Genomic DNA, 20,018 nt, shown 5'->3' on the forward strand with positions numbered 1-20,018 from the left:
TCACACTGGTTAACACAGTTCTCACTACAACCCTACAAGGTAAGAACTGTCATTTTTACCAAGTTTGCCTGAGATTCTAGCCCATACTCTGAATCACTCTATTATAATAAAGAGTAAGTAAGGTGGCTATTTCTCTGTGTATTTCCACACCTCTTCATCAGAACACATTAGTTTGCTTTTCACCACATGAAAAAACACCCCAAAACTTAGAGACTTCAACAACATTTATTAGCTCACCATTCTGGGGGTTGGCGATTTGGGCTGGGCTCAGCTGGGAAGTTCTTCTGCTGGAGTTGTCCACGTTTGCTTGCATGGTGCAGTCAGCTGGAGGATTTTCTGAGGCCTGGTGGTCCCTGGCAATGTCACATGCATATCTGGCATATGGGGAGTTCCACAGGGGTGACCAGCCACATGTCCCCAGTATCTAGCAAGTTAGCCTAGGCTGCTTCACATGGTGACTGTTCTAAAACAAGCAGAAGAGAGCAAGCCTCAATGCGCAGGCACTTTTCAAGCCTCTGCTTATATCAGGCTATATCACGTCTCATGGTTATAACCCGGATTCAAGGCCTGGCAAAATTCACTCCACTTCTTCTGTGAAAACAGCTGCAAAATACTTCAGCCATTCTTTTTTTCACTCTACCACAGGGGCACTCCTTTCTGGAAAGATCTATGCCTTGACAACTTCATATCCTGTATCCTCATAACCCAAGGCAGAAAAGCAGTATGGTCAGGTTCTGTGTTTAGGGGGTGGGGAGTATCCGTTTTACAGCTTGGTGAACATCTGACACTCTTCCTGCCTGTTACCACCAGACTGAAAATAATTCTGAAAGGGAAGTCTCTTAAAACTTAGCATGAGGGAGTGGAATTTTTTTCTAATTAGGCTTCAGCAGAATTTTTAAAAGAATCTTTCTTTTCTTCAGTGGCCTCTCCCTTGTTATAAATTTTAACTCCACCCAGTGGCATACCACAGCCAGCCCTGCTTCTCCTCCCCGGGCTTCCACACCACTGTTTGCTTGGCAGCAATGCTCAGCTCACTTTGCCACAGACAGCAGTGGGAGAAGTCTTGCTTCCTGCTCGCCTCACTTCCTCTTTTTTCCCCTCCATTGCTCCTGGAGCTCATCCCCTTCTGCTCATTCCTGCTCTGCACCCATCCTCTCAGGATCAGGATTCTAGGAAAGGAGGAAAGGTTAGCCTATAGAACTGCTCTATAAATACATCCCCCCAGGTTGGGCACTGCACACAGTAGCCAAGAGACTCAGCCAGAAGACTGGCCTTCCAGGAAGCCCTAAGACAGACTATTAATCTAGAAAGTAGCTGTACGTGAAATTTTCACTTTGAAATACCTGTGATATCATGAAATTGATGAGGTCAGCCCTTCATTAATTTATTTCACAAGTACTTATTGAATACCTACTATGTGCCAGGCACTGGAAATATAAAACATGGCCCCTGCCCTTGAGAAATTTGTAGTCTGGGGATGGGTGGGGGGAAGACAGAGACATGAAGAGACCATATCAGTTAACAAGATAAGTTTTGAGTTGGCCAGAAAGCTCCTTCATGTTTTTCTGTTACATCTAATGGAAAAGTCAGAATGAACTTATTGGCCAACCCAACTCGTACTATGTACAAGGGTGTCATGATAAGCCGGGAAGCCGTTGCACCTGGCCTGGGTGACCAGGAAAGGCTTTCTCAAGGAGATAACGCCTGATTAGGTCTAGTCCAGCACTGTCCAGTAGTATATTACTGGCCATGTATGTAATTTTAAACTTTCCAGTAGCCACATCAAAAAAGTGAAAACAGGAGAAAATAACCTTGATAACATATTTCATTCAAGCCAATATATCTAAGTTATTGCTATTTTACTACCCAATCATTATAAAAATCATTGATGAAATATTTTACATTCTTTTTATTGTACTAAGTCTTTGAAATCTAGTGTTTATAATGACAAAACATCTCAATTTGGACAGCAAATTTTCAACAGTTAAAGTAAAATGTAGTCCTACCAAAGCAATAAAGTTGTGTTTAATCGAGACATATTTTGTCTTGTTCCAATCTAAAATTTTTAATCTAAATTAATTTAAGTGAAATAAAATTTAAAATTCAGTTTTTCACTTCCACTAGCCAGGCTTCAAGAACTCAATAGCCATGTGTGACTTGTGGCTACCATATTGGAGAACTCAGGTTTTAAAGGATAAATAAATGTAAAGCAAACAAAGAGAGGATTAAGCATTCTTGGCAGGAAAAAAACAAACAACCCCAGTATCAGCAAAGGCACTAAAATCATACGGGCTTTGGACTATGCAGTTTAGTGGCTCAGTATTACTGTGACAGAATGGGCAAGTCTAGTGATGGGGAAAGAACCAAATGTGGAGGGGTAGGCAAGACAATCAAAGTGAGCCTTGAGTGCTCCTGAAAAATCAAGGATCATATCTTTCGTGAGAATGTACTGATCATATGAGGGAAGCTGTGCACAGAGAGAAGTCTCAGGTATAGGCCCTGCCTAAGGCTTCCCTGGTGGCTCAGAGGTTAAAGCGTCTGCCTGCAAGGCAGGAAACCTGGGTTCGATCCCTGGGTCAGGAAGATCCCCTGGAGAAGGAAATGGCAACCCACTCCAGTATTCCCGCCTGGAGAATCCCATGGATGGAGGAGCCTGGTGGGCTACCAGTCCACTGGGTCGCAAAGAGTCGGACGTGACTGAGCGACTTCACTCACTCAAGGCCACCAAACCCTAAGTGAAGGAATCTACCCTCCTGGCAGCCGAGGAAGCTCAACAAGTCCACACCTGATATGATGGAGCTTGGCAAAACAAAGTGGAGTGGATGAAGTATGTATTTGCTACAACCAGCAGAAATCAGCTAAAACATATGTCAGTGACCAGTGGTTAAATGGCAAATTATTTACCCCAGGTACACCCAATACAGTGAATAAAGAGCAGGATGTAGACAATAAAACCTTGGTTTGGAAGAAACAGAGGGAAGAGCATAGCGTATAGTATAGAACAGAAATAATTAAGAATCCTGGCAGTAGAAGGAATTATTTGTATCCAGTATGGACCAAGGAGGATCATCCATTCCCATTTGTCCTCCATGAATGTATCTGAGAAAGGAATTGGAAAGACGTGGTCTCTGGGAATTTTCTGCTTTAGCAGTTCACAACCATTTGGTGCCAGTTTGTAGGCTAGGGATTATCCTAAAGTTTGTCCTAAGATTTGAGCAATTTCAGACTGCTGTCCTCCTTTTATGGAGTTTCTGTGGCAATGCACACCTCAAGAAAAGCTAATGGACTTTCCATCTATTGCACTGGGTAGCAACCACAGCCAGAGGTTTTGCTTGGTCATGCTTTTCAAACCTAGAAATTTCTATTTTCTAGCCAAAAACCTCTATGCTTTATTGATATACCTAGACTACTAGCTTTCAAACTTTTAGTTTATAACTCATAAGAAATGAATTTTACTTCACAACCCCGTATATAATTATACATGTATGTTATTAATATGTGTACATGCATAACCAAATCACAAGTTTCATGCAGAAGTATGTACCCTCACTGCATGAGACATTTCCTGATATTTTCTATTCTGTTAGGAACAAAGAAGAAAGGAAGGGAGAGAAGAAAAGCTGGTCACAACCCACCAAATTGATTTTGCAACCTGCTAATGGGTCACACCCAGAGTTTTAAAGCACTACCTTAGTTGAAGCCTAGTTTAATGGCCTCTCCTTTCGTTTTAGCCTCTGCTTTGAAGGAAATAAAAACCAAAGCCTTGGATAGAGATATTCTCATAATTTCTTCTATCCCTCAGATTGCTACCAAACACAACTATACAAAGCATGTGAGTCTCCCCTGTCTTAGAGACTGTTTAATACAGGATGTGCTAGGAGAGCCTAGGAGGGAGTTAGTCCGAATTTTTGTCATGTCCCAAGCTCATTTCCTAGGAACCCTCTGCCCTCCCTGTTTCTGTGTATGGAAATTGAACCCATCTGTAGTAATCAAGACCTCCCTTCTGTATTTGATTCCACTTCCCGTTATCTTTTCTAGAACATTCCTTCCTGTGCATTTGGGGCACTCGGCTCCTTGCCCCACCCCAGTAGTTCACATAGTGGATGTATGTGATTATAGCCCACAAGAGTTCTTGCTTAATTGTAATTACTCACATTAAAGCAACGCCTTGGATGATGCCTCATTCCCTAGGCTGTAATATGGACGTGGGTGTGGATAGATGTGGGCCATGCTCACTGTAACTGGCCCTGGATTTTTAATTTCTAGGAGGCAGCTTTGTGTAAGCTGGTAGAAGTTCTCATACTTCCTTGGGGCTTTTGCTAACCCTCAACTAGAACTTGTTCTTTATTTCCCAACCAGGTTTATTGACCTTCAGGATATGAGGAACAGTCTTATATTATTCTTATATTTTTGTATGTTATCCTTATATATTATTATATGTCCCTTCCTACGAATATAAAACACCTTCCTTCCTCCCTTCCCTCCCCTTCCCTGCTTTTTACCAGCTTCTCACCCTCTCTCCTTGTTTCTTTTTTTCTCCGTCTTTCCTTTTCTCTTAAATCCTCTCTTTTTCCTGTCATCTTTCCTCTTCCTTCCTGTTATCCTCCTTCTTCCAGCTTGTTGCTTGTCCTAACTGCTTTTTTCCTCCCTGTCTCTCTCTCTCTCTCCTTCCCTTATTCTCTCTCCCATGGCTAATGTAGCTAGTTTGCTGCTGCACTGTTTAATTTGTTTTGTCTTTTTGCATGGATGCCCCAAAACTTTCAGGCCAAGAGCAAACTTTGAAATCCCCTACGACAGTAGCACCCAAGGTGCAGGGCATCTGTGGGTGGCTGGGCCCAGAAGCATGTTCCCAGGGCGTGGAGGAGCCCTGCCACGTGTGAAGCCGGAGGGGCTGCAGACGACCCTCACGGTCAGCCAGGCCCCAGGGAAGTGGCTGGGGACCCTGCACCAGCTCCCCTTAATGCACAAGGAAAGTGGGTGATGTCTGGGGTTCTTCTCTCCTCTTCACCCTTCGCTAACCTCCCCCTTCCCATCTTATTAGGAAAAGTGTTCATTAAAAAAAAAAAAATCCTTCCAGCGTGGCTTTGTTGTCATTCATGAAACCAAGATTCCCATAATTGGTTGTATCACAGGTCCATCCCCACCCTCCACTTTGCTTCCACTCATTTTCTCTGTCTCCTGCTTTATCAGGTCCTCTGTGGTCTCCTGCCTCTTTTTCTCGGACTATCTCACCCTCTCTTCTTAGAGGACATTGTTCCTTATTTTTCTCTCTTATCTCTCTTGAGATGAGGTACAATGGGCAGATGAGAGCAAAGAAAAACAAGGCACTCTGGAGAGAAGTGTGTCAAATATGCCCAGGGCATTACCCAAAGCTTGTTCTAGAACATCCCTAAAAATGGAGGAGAAGGACATGGAGATACCCAGACTCACAAATCTGGGATCCTGCGGCTGCAAACCTGCTTTCCAGCCATCCCCAAGGGATTCTTGAAAGGCAGAGTCAGTGAGCTTTGGGATTTGGGAAGGATGGAGGCTTCTATCCTTGGGAAACCATCACCTGCTAGTTGGTATATTTGAGACTTTGCCCAAGCATGTTAAACCTTCTGAGCCTTGGCTTTCCTATCTGTAAAATGGAAAGATAGTCATAATTTCTGAAGTTCCAGGCACAGGGTAAAATAGTAAATAGGACAAGTGTTTGGAAGGCGATAAGTTTGCAGTGAATATTAATTTCCTACTTTCCTCCCAGGGAATATGGAAACTGCTAAGACTTAGGAAAAATAATAAAGCTCAGCAATTAAAGCTAGTGAGAGCACAACACTTCATGTAATGGTTGGTGCTGTTTCCCGTGGATAACAGGAGCCTACAGGTCAATTTTTATTCTGGCTTTGCTGTAGTAACTGCATTCGTTTCTTTAATGTTTAAATAGTGCCTGCTTTCACTTAGCTGGCGTGATGTTAGACCTCCCATTAGTGTGCTTATTTATTTATTTTTAATTTCACTAGCAATGCGTGAAAGCATTCTCATGGGGAAAAAGCAAAATCAAACAAGATAGGATAAAACGAAAATGCCCCTTGGCCATCCCCAGAAGTCCTAATTCGGTCCCAGAGGTAATAACAGCTTGGCGTGTGTCCGTTCAGACCAAAAGGAAGAACTTTCATTCACATGCATATGTGGACCTACAGAAATGTCTAGATTTATTTTATAATTTTAAATACAAAATGTATCCTTACTGTTATTATTTTGCAACTTGGCTGTTTGTTTCTTTATTGGTTTAAGGTATTCTGGAGATTTTTTCTTGTCATTATGTAGAGCCCCATCTCATTTTTCCTACCTGCTGCCATGCACCCCATAATCCTTCTAGAATTATGCCATGCATCCCATAATCCTTCTAGAATTATATTCTAGCTAGAATATAATAGACTCAATAAGAGGTGTTGTCATTTTCATCTCTTAATCTTAAACCTCTAACATTACCTGTGACATAATAGGTGTTTTGTTACTATGTTAAGTTATAACTATTTCTGAAAATATTTTAAATGAATTAATATGCATGTAACCACATGCATTTTTAACCATTCCCCTACTGATCGACTTTTAGGTTATTTCTTTTTTCCCTATCACAAACAGCAGTGAACATTCTTACATTTGCTTTGTTGTGCACGTATGCATGGATTTCTCTGGTGTAGGTCCTAAGGAGTAGAATTGGTGGGCCAAGGAAGACATCTTTTTCTAAATATTGATTACCACAGTATCTTCTAAAGAGGTGGCACCAGTCTACAGCCCCACATTAATATGTTTCTTTAGGTGTCTTTTTGACAATATGTTTCCAAAATAATCCTATGTTGCCCTTCTCTGTTTTGATTTCAGGAAAGGAGGAGGTTTGATGATTAGAATGATTAGAATTAGAATAAAATAAGAGGTGGTACAGAAATCCATTCATTTATTCATTCATTTTTCCAACTATTGATTTCATTGTAGGCCCTGCTGCAAATGCTGGGCATAGAAAGATAAACAAGACCTTCTACACACCCCAGAGAGTTTCACAGTCTGGACTGAATACTTACATTCTTAATTCTTAAAATGTCATGTTTCTTTCTTAAAAGAAACATGACAACTAAATGTAAGGTCTGATCCCGGACTTGATCCTGGACCAGGAAAAGCACACTGGGACATTTGGTGAAATTCAAATGAGGTCAGTGGATGAGATAATGTATTGATATTAAATTTCCTGATTTAGATCATTGTACTATGGTCGTGTAAGAGAATATTCTTGTTGTTAGGAAGTACACAGTAAAGGGTTTAGGGGAAATATACATGATTTCTCCAACTGATTCTTCCATGGCTCAAAAATATACTACCATGTAAGTCAGAGCTTTCCAGTGGAGCATGATGACAAAAATGTTCTGTACCTGCTCTGACAATATGGAAGCCAAGAGTGTCATGTGACCACCAAGCACTTGAAATATGGCTAATACAACTGAAGACTTGAATCATTAATTTTATCCAATTGAAATATAAATAACTACGTAAGGCTAGTGGCTACCATGCTGGACAGCAAGGTTACAAACAGAAAGAGAAAAAAATACTAAAATAAATAAGATGAAATGTAAAAAATTGGTGAACTTATATAAAGGAATGAGGAAATTCTTTGGATTATTCTTGTAATTTTTCTTTAGGCTTGAATTACATATTTTTAATTAAATAATAAATGCAGTGTCATCTCAGGGAAGTTCAAATTAAAATCTTACTGAAGTATATTTTATTACAATTAAAGTGTCACAAATAAAATTATACTAACCAGGAGCCACAGAAAGGACACACTTAGACATTACTGTTAGGTGTGCAAATAGACACAACCTTCTATCATGTACAGTTGCACAAGTACATGAGAAAATGTATAAGGATTTCATTGTAGCTTTGTTCGTATTATCAAAAAATTGGATGGAGTGGAAATATTCAACAATAAGAGAATTGCTAAATGTATTTTCTTTCTTCTTATTCTAGATTACAATAAAGCTCTTTACCACACTGAGACAAAACAATTTTTTAAATTTGTTTTATTAAATTATAGTTGACTTATAGTGTTGCATTAATTTCTACTGTATAGCAAAGTGATTCAGATTTTTTTTTCATATTCTTTCCATTATGGTTTATCATAGGATATTCATTATAGTTCCCTGTGCTATACATTGTTTATCCATTGTTGTTTATTCATTCTATATAAAATAGTTTGCATCTACTAATTCCAAATTCCCAATCCATCCCTCCCCCACCCCTTCTCCCCCTTAGCAACCACAAGCCTATTCTCTATGTCCATGAGTCTTTCTGTTTCACAGATAAGTAAGTGATATGATATTTATCTGACTTCATTTAGTATGATAATCTCTAGGTCCACCTATGTTGCTGCAAATGGCATTATTTCGTTCTTGGTTATGGCTGAGTAGTATTCCATTGTGTGTATGTGCTGTGTCTTCTTTATCCATTCATTTATTGATGGACATTTAGATTGCTTCCATGTGCTAGCTGTTTTAAATAGCACCACAATGAACATCAAGGTGTATATATCTTTTCAAATTATAGTTTTCTCCAGCTATATGCCCAGCTGTGGGATTGCAGGATCATGAGACAGCTCTATTTTTCATTTTTGGGGAAGGAACCTCCGTAGTGTTTTCTACAGTTGCTGTCCCAGTTTACATTCCCACCAACAGCATAGGAGGGTTCCCTTTTATCCACACCCTCTCCAGCATTTGTTATTTATAAACTTTTTAGTGATGGCTATTCTGACTGATATGAGGTGGTACCTCATTGTAGTTTTGATTTGCATTTCTCTAACAATTAGCAATGTCCAGCATCATTTCATGTGTCTGTTAGCCATCTGTATGTATTCTTTGGAGAAGTATCTATTGAGGTCTTCTGCCTATTTTTTAATTGAGTTGGGGGTTTTTTTTGCTATTGTTATTGAGTTGTATGAACTGTTTACAAAAAAAAAGCAATTTGCTTTTTTTTAATTAAAAAAAGATGTTTGGTATGATTGTATTTTTGTAATAAGAACACTGAAACTACACACACACACACACACACTCACTCACTCAATAACTTATTCACCTTTATATGCACATAGGAAAAGATTTGGAGAAATATACATGAAACAGTTACCAGATCATTCTCCAGAAATTTCCTCAAGTCCTGTGGAAAGACCACCCAGCTCCATCTCTCGAGTCCTTGGGCTGGGCTGTGGAGGGTCCTCCGAGCGCCTTGTGCTATAACAACAGAGGTGCCTCCAGCCAGCCAAAAATCTCAAGCTGGTGCCCATCGGCTTGTTAGCTGCACCTCTGCGCCTGCCCCACAGAATCTCCAGGAAACACCCCTTAGCTCGACCTGCCATTTCCAGGCACACACAGTGCCCCTCCCCATAGCCACCAGGCCTGCGGGGCGGGCAGGGTCATTACTGAGTTCCAAGAAGGGAGTGTTTATTATTGTTGTCGGTTTGATGCTGATCCCAAAAGGATCTAATCAACAGGTAATAAGACCTCATGGGAGCGATTAGAAACCTCAGCTTTAACCCTGTTATAACCACAGCAGAGACGACCAGAGTCCTGGCAGGACTCTGCCCCTCACTGAACAGGGCCTGATGGAGAGGAGATGGATGGGGAAGCCGGAGAGGTACTGGTGGGTGTGCTCAGCGGTGGGCTGAAAAGGGAATCTGGGAGAAGGGGGCACATCTGAAATCAAGTCTACCCAACATCATCATGCTTAAAGGAAGAGCTGTGCTAGGTGCATGAGGTACAAAAACAAATAAGCCAGGGTCCTGCCCCCAAGATGCTCACAGACGCAGGAATAAAGATTTGCAATATGATAGGAGCTATACTAGGGGATAGGTTTATTCAGGGCCCAGGCTGGTTCAGAGGCAGGAATTATCAGCCTTGTTGGGTGAGTCAGGGAGGGCAAAACACCAGTCAAGTGAGATCTCACAGTATATAGATATGACAGCATCTATTGGTTGCCCGAAGGACTTCCATTTAGACACCCACTTGTGACACAGACCTCCCTGTGTCTTTCAAGCTGCCTTAAATCCTTTTTCTTTCTATATAAGGTTGGATTTAAATAAATAAAACTTATTAGTAATTAATTTAAAAACAGATGCTTAAACACTTGCTTTTGGTGTTACAAGTGGCTCTACCTGCCAACCAATGAGATAGAAAGTTAGTCTCATCCATTAGCAAAACTTGACAATGCCTGATAAGATAACTGTGTCATGAACCGTTTCTCATTACCCACATAGTGACCAAGGGTGTTGTTACATAATCATCACACAAGAACACCCTTGGAATGGAACCAACTGACGACACATAGGCACATCACCATCATTGTCAATGGATAGCTGATAGAGGTTTTAATTACTTTAAGTTCCCAAAGCAGGGCCTCTGTGATAAATGATGGAGATGAGGAAATGAAGTCACATCTTCAAAGGCCAAATCAGCCTCCGGTTTTTTCCAACTTGCACAGAATTGCAACAGCTTCTCTCGTTAATTGTGGTGCAAGAGTTTGCATCTTGCATAAAACTAGCTGCAAATGTCACATCGGCCATCTTGATTAGGCCCAAGATCACAATCAAGAGGGTGAAATTGGACAGCAGCATGGCGGCCATCTCACTGCTCAACCTCTTCTGGTTCTTAGAGAAGAACAGTTTGTACATTTGCAACTTGCTTAGTCCTGGGTTCTCATTTTGCTAGAACAAAAGTCCTGGATGCCAAAACCTGACACCATACAAAAACCAGGGTATGTTTAAAGTTTCAGAGCTGATACAGAACTTCAACTTCATTAAATGAAAAAGAAACATAAAATTATACAGATTCTTCTTTTGCAAACATGCATCCAGTTACCTAGCACCAGGTACTGGGTGTGGGGGAAAAAAAAACAAGATCTTTGCTCTTAAAGAGCTTGCACTTTAATTAAAGGAAAAAGAAATAACCAGAGCATGATGAGATAAGTCAGGCAGTAGCAGAAGCCCAGGGGACTAGGGAAAAAGCCCTCACATGACTTGGGGCCAAGCGTCCCAGAAGTCTGCAGAGGGACATTTGAACTGGGTTTTGGATGATGGAGAGGATTCTCCTGGTTCTGGGGCCACTGTTCTAGGCAGAGGGGACTGTGTGTGCAGAAGCACAGAGGTTGGAGATGGTAGGTCAGAGTGTACATGGTGGAGTGAGAGAGATGAGGAAGCAGAGGGAAGACTGAATCCAAAGAAATCTCAATTGTAAAAGTCTTGAAGGCCACAAGAACAAATTTTGACCTAGAAGACCATAGCGTTGTTCAGGTATTTTTAGAATTAGCAAACAGGAAGTGTTTTAAAAAACAAACAAACAAACAAAAAAAAACACCGGCCAAAGATATATTTAGGTAAGAATTTGTGTCATCAAGCAGAGTGAATAGCTGAGCATTAGAAGTTGATACTTGGTAATCATGGCTCCTCTGCAGGACACTTCCATCATCTCACATGCTCACACAATGGCCCAGTGACAGACATACTGGACAGGCCACTGCCTTCAGGGAGCACACCATCACACAAGGGACAGACTCACGTTCAACCCCTCAACAGTGTAATGATGGAAACGAACATGAAACACGGTGGGAGCACTTTGGGGGACAGAGGGCAGGGTCTCAGGGGTGGCCAAGGAAGACTTCCTGAAGTCTGTGAGACTTGAGCTGCATGTTGGAAGCTGACTAGGACTTAGACAGGTAGAGAACTATTCACAGGACTAACAGTTCTTAATCTGAAGGTGCGGGAGGGAGGCAGAGACGGGGGAGGAAGTGGTACTGAGGAGGTGGCACTGGATTAGGAAGGGATGTGTTGGGAGGGATGGTCACCCTGGTGGGGGTGACTGGAGGGTTGAGGTCTGAGCCTGTGGCCTGCAGAGCAGTGGTGTCATGAACAAAAGTAGTGTAGTCAGAAAGAAGCCAATCTCAACATGGGCTTGAATGCAGAAAGAATGATAAACTTCTGTGTGGTGCCAAGTTGGATTTCTGTTAGAGCAGCGGTTCTCCACCAGGGGCAGTTTTCCCCCTGGGGCAATTTCACTCTGCCTAGAGACTTGTTCAGAGGTCAGAGCTCTGGAAGGGTGTGTGCCCCTGGCATCCAGTGGGTAGGATTCGGGGATGCTGCACCAATGCACAGGAGAGGCCCGAAACAAAGAGGTATCTGGCCCAAAATAGTGCTAGGTTGAGGAACCCTGTCCTAGAGCATCCCCTCAAGGGTGACCTGAGTACCCTATGAGCAAATGGAGAAACAAGGGTAATTCAAAGCCCATTAACAAACGGATTGCTTTCCAATGTACAGGTTTATAGTTGTAAAAATCTTAGGAAGGGCAACAGAAAGCTTTGATCAGGGTTCTGGGATGCCCACGTATGCTGACTACATTCTAGACCTCTAAAGAGATAATGTCGCTTTGCCTGGACTCCTCCTTTCTCCAGTCAACACATTTGGCAGGATGTCATTTTTCAGACCACCCCAGTGCCCTGTTCCTGGGTCCTTCTACACACATGCAAGGAAAGAGTAACCTGACAGAATTTCACCCATCCTCTCTCTACAATAAAACAATATCCTGTTGTTCATGGCAATTGTATGACTCATGCCAGAAGACAGTGTTCCCAACTTTATGAGCAATTCTGGGGGGTCCAAAGTCCACCTAGAAACCCTGGGTAGTTCTTGGATGGAGCTCAGAAACGTACATATTTGGGCTTAATATTTCCAGGAACCCTGATAAGGGGGGTGTCAGGGGCCATAGTTGAGAAAGTCTTGCTATAAGAGTATGAAGGGGTGGGTGAAGAAGGGAATGAAGTAGAGGAGTTTATATCAGATCATGCAGGGCAGAGGCAGGCATGACTCTGAGCTGATGGAAGGTAGATCAGAAGAATAGGGAGGTGCTGGGGACCAGTGGCTTTCTGAGGTTTTATCCACAGAATCCTTTCTTTAGAGAATCCAGGGAAGTCTAACCTGTAAACCAAAAAAACTGGGGGATGTTCTGATTTAAGTGGGGTGAAAGGGCTCTCTTAAGCTTTGCCACTTCCTGATACTTCTGATAGCCAAATTCTACCAAAGATTTGTGAAGTTCATCAAACCCAACAGACTCCAGCAGACTTTATATTAGGAAATAAATCCATAACATCAAGTTTCATGACAACAAAGAGGAAAGAAGGCACACCCAGTTGATCAGTTCAGTTGACTCTTGAGTATCTGATGATATGAGTGACCAATATTTATTCACTCATTTAGTAAATATTTTTTTGAAGACTGGCTGTGGGCCAGGGACTGTTCTAGAATATGAGTAGTATGGTTGGGCCACCTATATGCTGTCTTTCTTCTCATTTTTTCTCTGGTCATCAGTCCAACTCTAAGAAGTTAGGGAAAGAAACAAAATGAAACTCACAATTTAGTTACTCAGGCTTTGAGTGAGCTACTTGATGGTGGAATCCTGGAAATTACTAACAGTGAAACCCAAGGCTTCTCTCCAGGTCCCTTGTTTAAATTCTGCTTGCCCTCATCCTCAGGTATAACGGGCTGAGTAGAATAGTAAGATGGTGAACACGTGGGCTTCCCTACTGGTTCAGTGGTAAAGAATCTGCCTGCAATGCAGGAGGCAGCTGGCAATGCCAGAGACCTAGGTTTGATCTCTGGGTCAGGAAGATCCCCTGGAGGAGGAAATGGCAACCCACTCCAGTATTCTTGCCTGGGAAATCCCATGGACTGAGGAGCCTGGGGGGGCTAACATCTTAAGTCCTCAAGACAGTATTCCCAGGGAAAGGAATTCCACTGAGGGACCCCAGATAGCAGAAGCAAAAAGTCCATTGCAATAATACCGAGGCATGGCAGATGATAATGGCATACTTAGGGATCCAGGTCAAGATGAACCTGAGACCCATCCCTGCTCCCTCCCTGCCCCCCCCCACTTCTGTTTCTGCTAAGAACAGGACACACAAAGCTCACCTCTTAATATTTCCAAATAATGCCGTTTTAAGAATCTGGCTGGCTAGTGTGTGACAAAAATTTAAAGAAGACCTGACAACAAAAATTACTATTCAAAGTAAAGTATTATTTTAGGGTGACATTATTTTTTAAATTCACATTTTTCATTTGTTATACCATGTAGCAGCTCTGTGAACACATAGATAAGAGGATACAATAGATATTTGACAGTGTAGTTCTCAGAGTATTTGCATATCCAAGAGATTATTTCAGCGAGTATACTTAGACTGACCCTATTAACCATTCACAATATTTTGTCTTGAATTCAATTCACACTCTGTGGACATGTCCAATTCACATTTCAGCTCTTAATGCTGTTTTCCCTCTTAGACTTTATATTAGGAAATAAATCCATAACATCAAATTTCATGACAACATCTGCTCTGGCTGACATGATTGAAAGAGAATTTCACTCATGCCAGGTTATTCTGTTTCTTAATTTGTGCTTTATCATACCTGGAGAAGCAGCATCTTTTATCAAGTCCAATATGGAGAATGGAAGCTACTGGTAAGCATTCACAACGGGCAGCAGCCTCAGCAGCGCTGGAAAGTGACTACAGGAAGCAGTCTGAGGCAGCAGAGTTGACAGGATGGCCGGAGACTGATTTCCAGGCATGCATGACTTTGCCACACGTGCCGCCAAGCTAACAACCAGAGCATTCAAGATGAAGGTAGATCATTGCCTAAAATGGGCAATGAACTTTAATGTGAAAAAAATATTAGTCCATATGTACTAGGGACTCAGTCTCTTGTACACCAGTGTTCATAGCAGCATCATTCTCAATTGCAAAAAGCTGAACAACCCACATGGCCATGAACAGATGAATGGGTAGACAGAATGTGGTATATCCATACAGGGGAACATTATTCAATCATAAAAAGGAATGACGCTCCCATACATGCCCCAACATAGATGAACCTTAGAAACATGCTCAGTGAAATAAACCAGACACAAAAGTACAAATACTGTATGATCCCACATATATGAAATATCCAGAATAGGCAAATCCACAGAGGCAGACTGTAGCTTAGAGGTTTCCAGGGCTAGGAGCAGAAGAGAGTGGGGAGTTGATGATTAATGGGTTCAGAGTCTCTTTTGGGGATGTTGAAAAATTTTGGAAATAGTGATGAGACATATGCAAAATTGTAAATGTAATCCCATGATTAACATCACCGGATTGTGCAATCCCCCAGAAATGACTACCATAGCATGTTTTATGCTATATATATTTCACCACAATGAAAAATTAAATAGTTATATATATATATATATAAAATGATTTAATTAATATATATTTTTAAAGCTGATACCCTAATGTCAGGAGGTTGAGGACTCTGTTCTCAACTTCTAGGTACAGGCAGAGGGAGACCATGAGCCCAACCTCATGTGGTCATGGGCCCCATATGGTGCTCATGCTTACAGCCTCCTGACATTAGGATAACAGCTCTTTTTAAAATCTAAAACCAGACAGTCAGATTTTTAAAGAAACCTATGAAAACTGTACCTGGGAAATTAAACAAACTGAAGGTAGAAAATACAGTAAGCAGCCGTCTCAGAGCTCCACAATTCAAACTGTCTCAGAAAGAAATCCATCTCTTATCTCGTCCTTGCCCAGATTTCCCAGTGGACATGGGTGTTTGTTTATAGCACATGCTGGTGGCCACTTTTCCAGACCTCATCTCCCACGTGTGGGGTGACGGCGCCTGTCTCCTCTGGGCAAGCACCTCTCCGTGCTAACACGCCTGAAATGAGATGAGGCTCCAGAATGTTCTGGAGGCGGAGCTGTAACACAGTGTCACCTTCTCGGCCAGCTCCTGGCACCACTTCCTTCCCATCAGCTTCATCTCCTACCTACTGGCGGTTCCATGTTTTCAGTGGCAGGAGAGGGCCTGTGGAAAGCAGGGAGGTCTCCTGAGCTCTGTGGCCATGAGAGACCTGTTCACCTCTCAGCCTCCAGCTCCTCCTTGTTGCCAGAAGGAGAAAAGGCGACTTTCTAGAATGGTGACAGGAGCCCAAAGGCAGCACGGGCAGCAGGAGCAAGCGGGCAGGCAGTAAAGTTTCCAGATCCCCAGGGGACGTAATCCCATTCTCCAGCCAGGTGCTGCAAGTGAGGCTGGTGGCTTCCAACCTTCTTGGCCTGAGGCCAGAGTTTCCAGGCTTCCCTCCACCCTGAACTCCTTCCCATCATCTTTCCAACCAGAAGCTTGTTAACTGTTTTCCTGTGCTTTTATCCAGATTTCAAGGCACCCTCTGTGTGTTAAACTTCAAAGAAAGTTTGCTACAGTAAGTGCCATGCTGTAGCAAGGGGAAAGCTGCAAACAGCTCTGTTGAAAATGGTTTTGTTCAAATGAATAGGGCTGGGACTCTTTCCTCTCTCACACCCCCCGCCACCCCCACCCCACACACACACCCTATTTCTTTCAGATGAAATTGCATTTGTGTCTGGATTAAGTTGCCTGGTATCAATCCTGAAATTTTTAAAGATGAAAAGCAGAACAGCCGCACAATATTTAAAATGTGAAATGATTACAGAATGGCACCGGGCCAATGTTTATGAATCATTGAATATGATCATAAAATCATAAAAAATAATCACCAAAAGGTAAATAAATTACCCAGCTTACTGCTTATTTTCACGTAGGGTCTGACACAAAAGCGGCAGCCATGAATGATTTATACCTGTTTTAACAATAATACTCATTTTACTGAAAGATGGTCAGCACTTGGACTGCTGTGGGCAGCATGCCAGTTGTCGAAAGGTTAATGTTTCAGCAGCAATACATTAAATTATGAATAATACCAGTCCCAAAATGGAAGGTTATTAGCTCAGTATGCTTAATTAGCCCAGCTAGAACTTTGCCATCAAGTAGCAGCGCCCATTACTGCAGCACTTGCCTTGATGGGGGATGGCAGCTTTGGGATTCTAATGGCAGGAGCCGGGGCAGGTAGAGGCGGGAGGGGTGTGGGCACGTCCTTTCTTTTCAACTCAGGGCACAATTATTAGAAGCATCTCAAAGCTGGTTTTCAGGATTTTGAGCTTTCCCATGGTTTCCCCAGGAAGTCTTCCCAGCAAAAAGGGCAGAAATGACCTGGGAGGGGCACGGTACTTAGTGCTGTGGATACAGGGGATGGTTCACAGGCTGGGCGAAGCCATCAGCATTCATCCAACATAGGCACTTATTGAAAAACTACTGCCTACCAGGCACGTGCAAAGCAGTTAATGAGACCAACAGGTTCTCAGATCTAAGACAGGGGAGAGCCCTTAAACAACCAACTATGCAATTAGTGCCTTAATTACAGCCTCGTGACTGCTAGGAGGGGCGGGTTTAGAATGCCACTGGCACCTGGACTGGAGTCAGGGTAGGGGTTTTTGGAGAAGGCTTCCCGTAGGAAGTACCATTCACTCTAATCCCTAAAGGGTGAGTAGAAATGAGCTAGGTGAATCTCCAGGAGAAACTCTTTCAGGCAGGGACTAGCTAAATCACGCCAGAGCCTCCAGAAAGGATGGTGCTAGAGAAAGATGCAGGCTTTGGGTGAAAGGAGCATTGACTTTGTGCTTGCCTGCCAGGCCGTGAAGATGCTGCTGAGCACCTCGCTTGTGGGGGTGCGTACATCTGTGTGCATGTGTGCCTACACCTGGCCCCACAGCCACCCAACCTCCTCTCCTCCTGCTGTCTTTGCTCCACGAGGTGCTCCCGTTTAAAACTCCAGGTTCACAGGCAGGGGTAGGGCCGGACCCGCCCCTGGCCTGTCCGCTACATCCCGCTGTCTGCACCACCGCCCTGCTCTACTTAGTACTATTAGTAGCTTGTTTTTCTAAGCCCTAAAATTCATTTTCTTTTCCCGCCTCGCTTACAGAAAAATAAATAAAAGTGAACACATCACTCATTTAAGAAGAGGAATGGAATTTAGGTTGCGTTTTTCTTTCTATTTTTATGATTAGTTAGAATTTTCCTGGGAACGCGGCCAGGAGGGCATTATGGTGAGATAATGTCCTGTATTTAATCACGGCTGCAATGGCGAGCCATGTTCTGTGGGGAGAAGCCGAGTTAACGCATCTTCCCTGTCTTGTGTGTTTTCAGGGTACCGCGGGTAGCCCAAGATGAAGACTGGGCCAAGAGGCAGCTGGGCGCTGGGCCTGTATGAAAACCCACAGGTGGACAGAATGTAGTCATGACTCTCTTCATTCGGGACCCATCAGCCCTGAGAACCCTGAAACCCCCAAAGGAGCCAAGTGCAGGAGGCCCCAAAACTGACCAAAGTCAGTTGCATCCTTGGTCCTGCACCCTGTGGACAGTTCTGGCATCATCCATGCCCGCCTCTGCACAGCCCCTTGGCCTGGATGCACTTCTTGTTTTCACGTGGGCATCCCACCCCTTTGTGACCCCAACACCATGTGTGCAGGGGGAGCTCAAGGCTTCTGAGTGAACCTGGAAGTCAGCAAGAGGTAGGACCCATCTGTTCCTTAATCCTGCACATGCGTGGCCGTCCAGAGACCCACAGTCCCCTGCGGAGGGGTGTCCGTGGTGGTTGACAATTTTCTGAGTCGCTCTTGTTTTCCAAGATGGTTGATCCATCATGAAGAATGAAAGAATTGCTGGCAGTGGTAAAATAGAAACAGATATCTTAGCGAGATGTCTTAGGGAGATGCCTGGAAGGCAGGAAAGGGAGATCAGGTTTAACCTGGAAGAAGGGAGCCCCGAGGACAGGTGGATGGATGCGGACCCACCTTTCTTGGCCAGGAAAACCAGAGTGGGTGGGGAGGGGCACAAGGAACCCTTCACATTCACTGTTGCCCTATTAAACGTGGCGTTAGAAGGAGTAAGGTAAGGGCAGTGGAGAGAACAGGATGCCCCAAGCAACCCATAAATAGCAGGGCGAAGACAAAGTGTTTATTACTTAGCTTCATGAAGCCCATATAAGCACTCTCCCGGGGTGCGAGAGCACGGGAGCATGTGTGTCCGGGGATGGGGAGTCCCAGACCCGCTGTTCGCACTTGGCTTGATTCTATGAAGGCGTCTATTTGATGGAACGTACTGGAACAGTTCATAGCCAGCACAGCAAACCTTGTGCGGAGACAGAGCTTTCTTTTTCTCTTTCCTTTTCCTGTTTGCAGTGAGAATGAGGCCTTTCTCTTCTCGGCCCTTTGCTCTCCCCAAAGTTGTCTCACGAGGTCACTGCCAGCTGACAGGCTTGCCTTTCGGTGCGAGGTTTGAATGGAAACAATGCCCTGTGTTCTGGGGGCTGGTGAGGCTCTGGGCCTGTTCCTGGCCGGGCTGCCCTAAACTGTAAATGGGTTATTGTTTTAGCAGGACTGTCAGTTCCTATAGACAATTTGGTGTATGTGATGCAAGACTTGCTCCTTCTAGTTTGTATGTACATATATTTTTTCATAGACGGAAAAGAGTTCCCGGTTTGATCCCTGGATCAGGAAGATCCCCTGGAGAAGGGAATGGCTACCAACTCCAGTCTTCGTGCCTGGAGAATCCCACAGACAGAGGAGCCTGGCGGGCTTACAGTCCATGGAGTGGCCAAGAGTCAGACAGGCCTGAGCGAGTAACACTTTCACTCTTCTTTATGTATGTAGATGTACATACACCTATACATATCACCAGTATTGAGTGGCAGAAAGGTGATTTAAGATCATCATGTTTACTTTCAAACCAGGTTTGGCCCCTCACTCGCTGTGTTTCTTTGAGCAACTAACTTACCTTCTCAGTAAGGGTATTAGCAAGGCATTAGCATCTCAGTTCAAACAAGTCTACCTAGAAGATCCCTTCTAGTTCAAACATACTTTGACCCTGTGATTGCAAGATATTACATTACCATGTTCAACAATAAGCTTAAAAGAACTTTCTTTGAATAGCTTATCCGTTGACAGACCTGATTTCTAAGAGCAGTCAACGATGTGTGCTGAATGTTCTATTGAATCTCCTGAATGCTGAAGTTAGTGCTTTGCAGATGTGAATGGCAAGAAGCGGAAAGTAGAAGAGATCTGTG

At 43.3% G+C, this 20,018-nt stretch overlaps 1 protein-coding gene and 1 long non-coding RNA gene across 10 annotated transcripts in view; one reads left to right on the top strand and one right to left on the bottom strand.

The window, feature by feature from the left end:
* Positions 1–244: 244 nt before the first annotated feature.
* The window catches only part of LOC129632492 (uncharacterized), a 69,769-nt gene continuing 49,995 nt past the window's right edge, over positions 245–20,018 (bottom strand). The window contains exon 3 of the long non-coding RNA XR_008704557.1: positions 245–458. This is a non-coding gene — a long non-coding RNA (uncharacterized LOC129632492). The remainder of the gene's footprint in view (positions 459–20,018) is intronic.
* Positions 16,813–20,018, top strand: part of ZFHX3 (zinc finger homeobox 3) — a 290,141-nt gene continuing 286,935 nt past the window's right edge. For 3 of the 9 annotated variants that reach the window (XR_008704554.1, XM_055554169.1, XM_055554170.1), the window contains exons 1-2: positions 16,814–17,622; positions 18,101–18,465. The gene's annotated coding sequence lies outside the window, so the exon portion shown is untranslated. The other 6 variants (XM_055554168.1, XM_055554160.1, XM_055554163.1 and 3 more) reach the window with 5 other exon arrangements.

This window comes from Bubalus kerabau, chromosome 17 (genome assembly GCF_029407905.1).
Source record: "Bubalus kerabau isolate K-KA32 ecotype Philippines breed swamp buffalo chromosome 17, PCC_UOA_SB_1v2, whole genome shotgun sequence".
Lineage (NCBI taxonomy): Eukaryota > Metazoa > Chordata > Mammalia > Artiodactyla > Bovidae > Bubalus > Bubalus kerabau.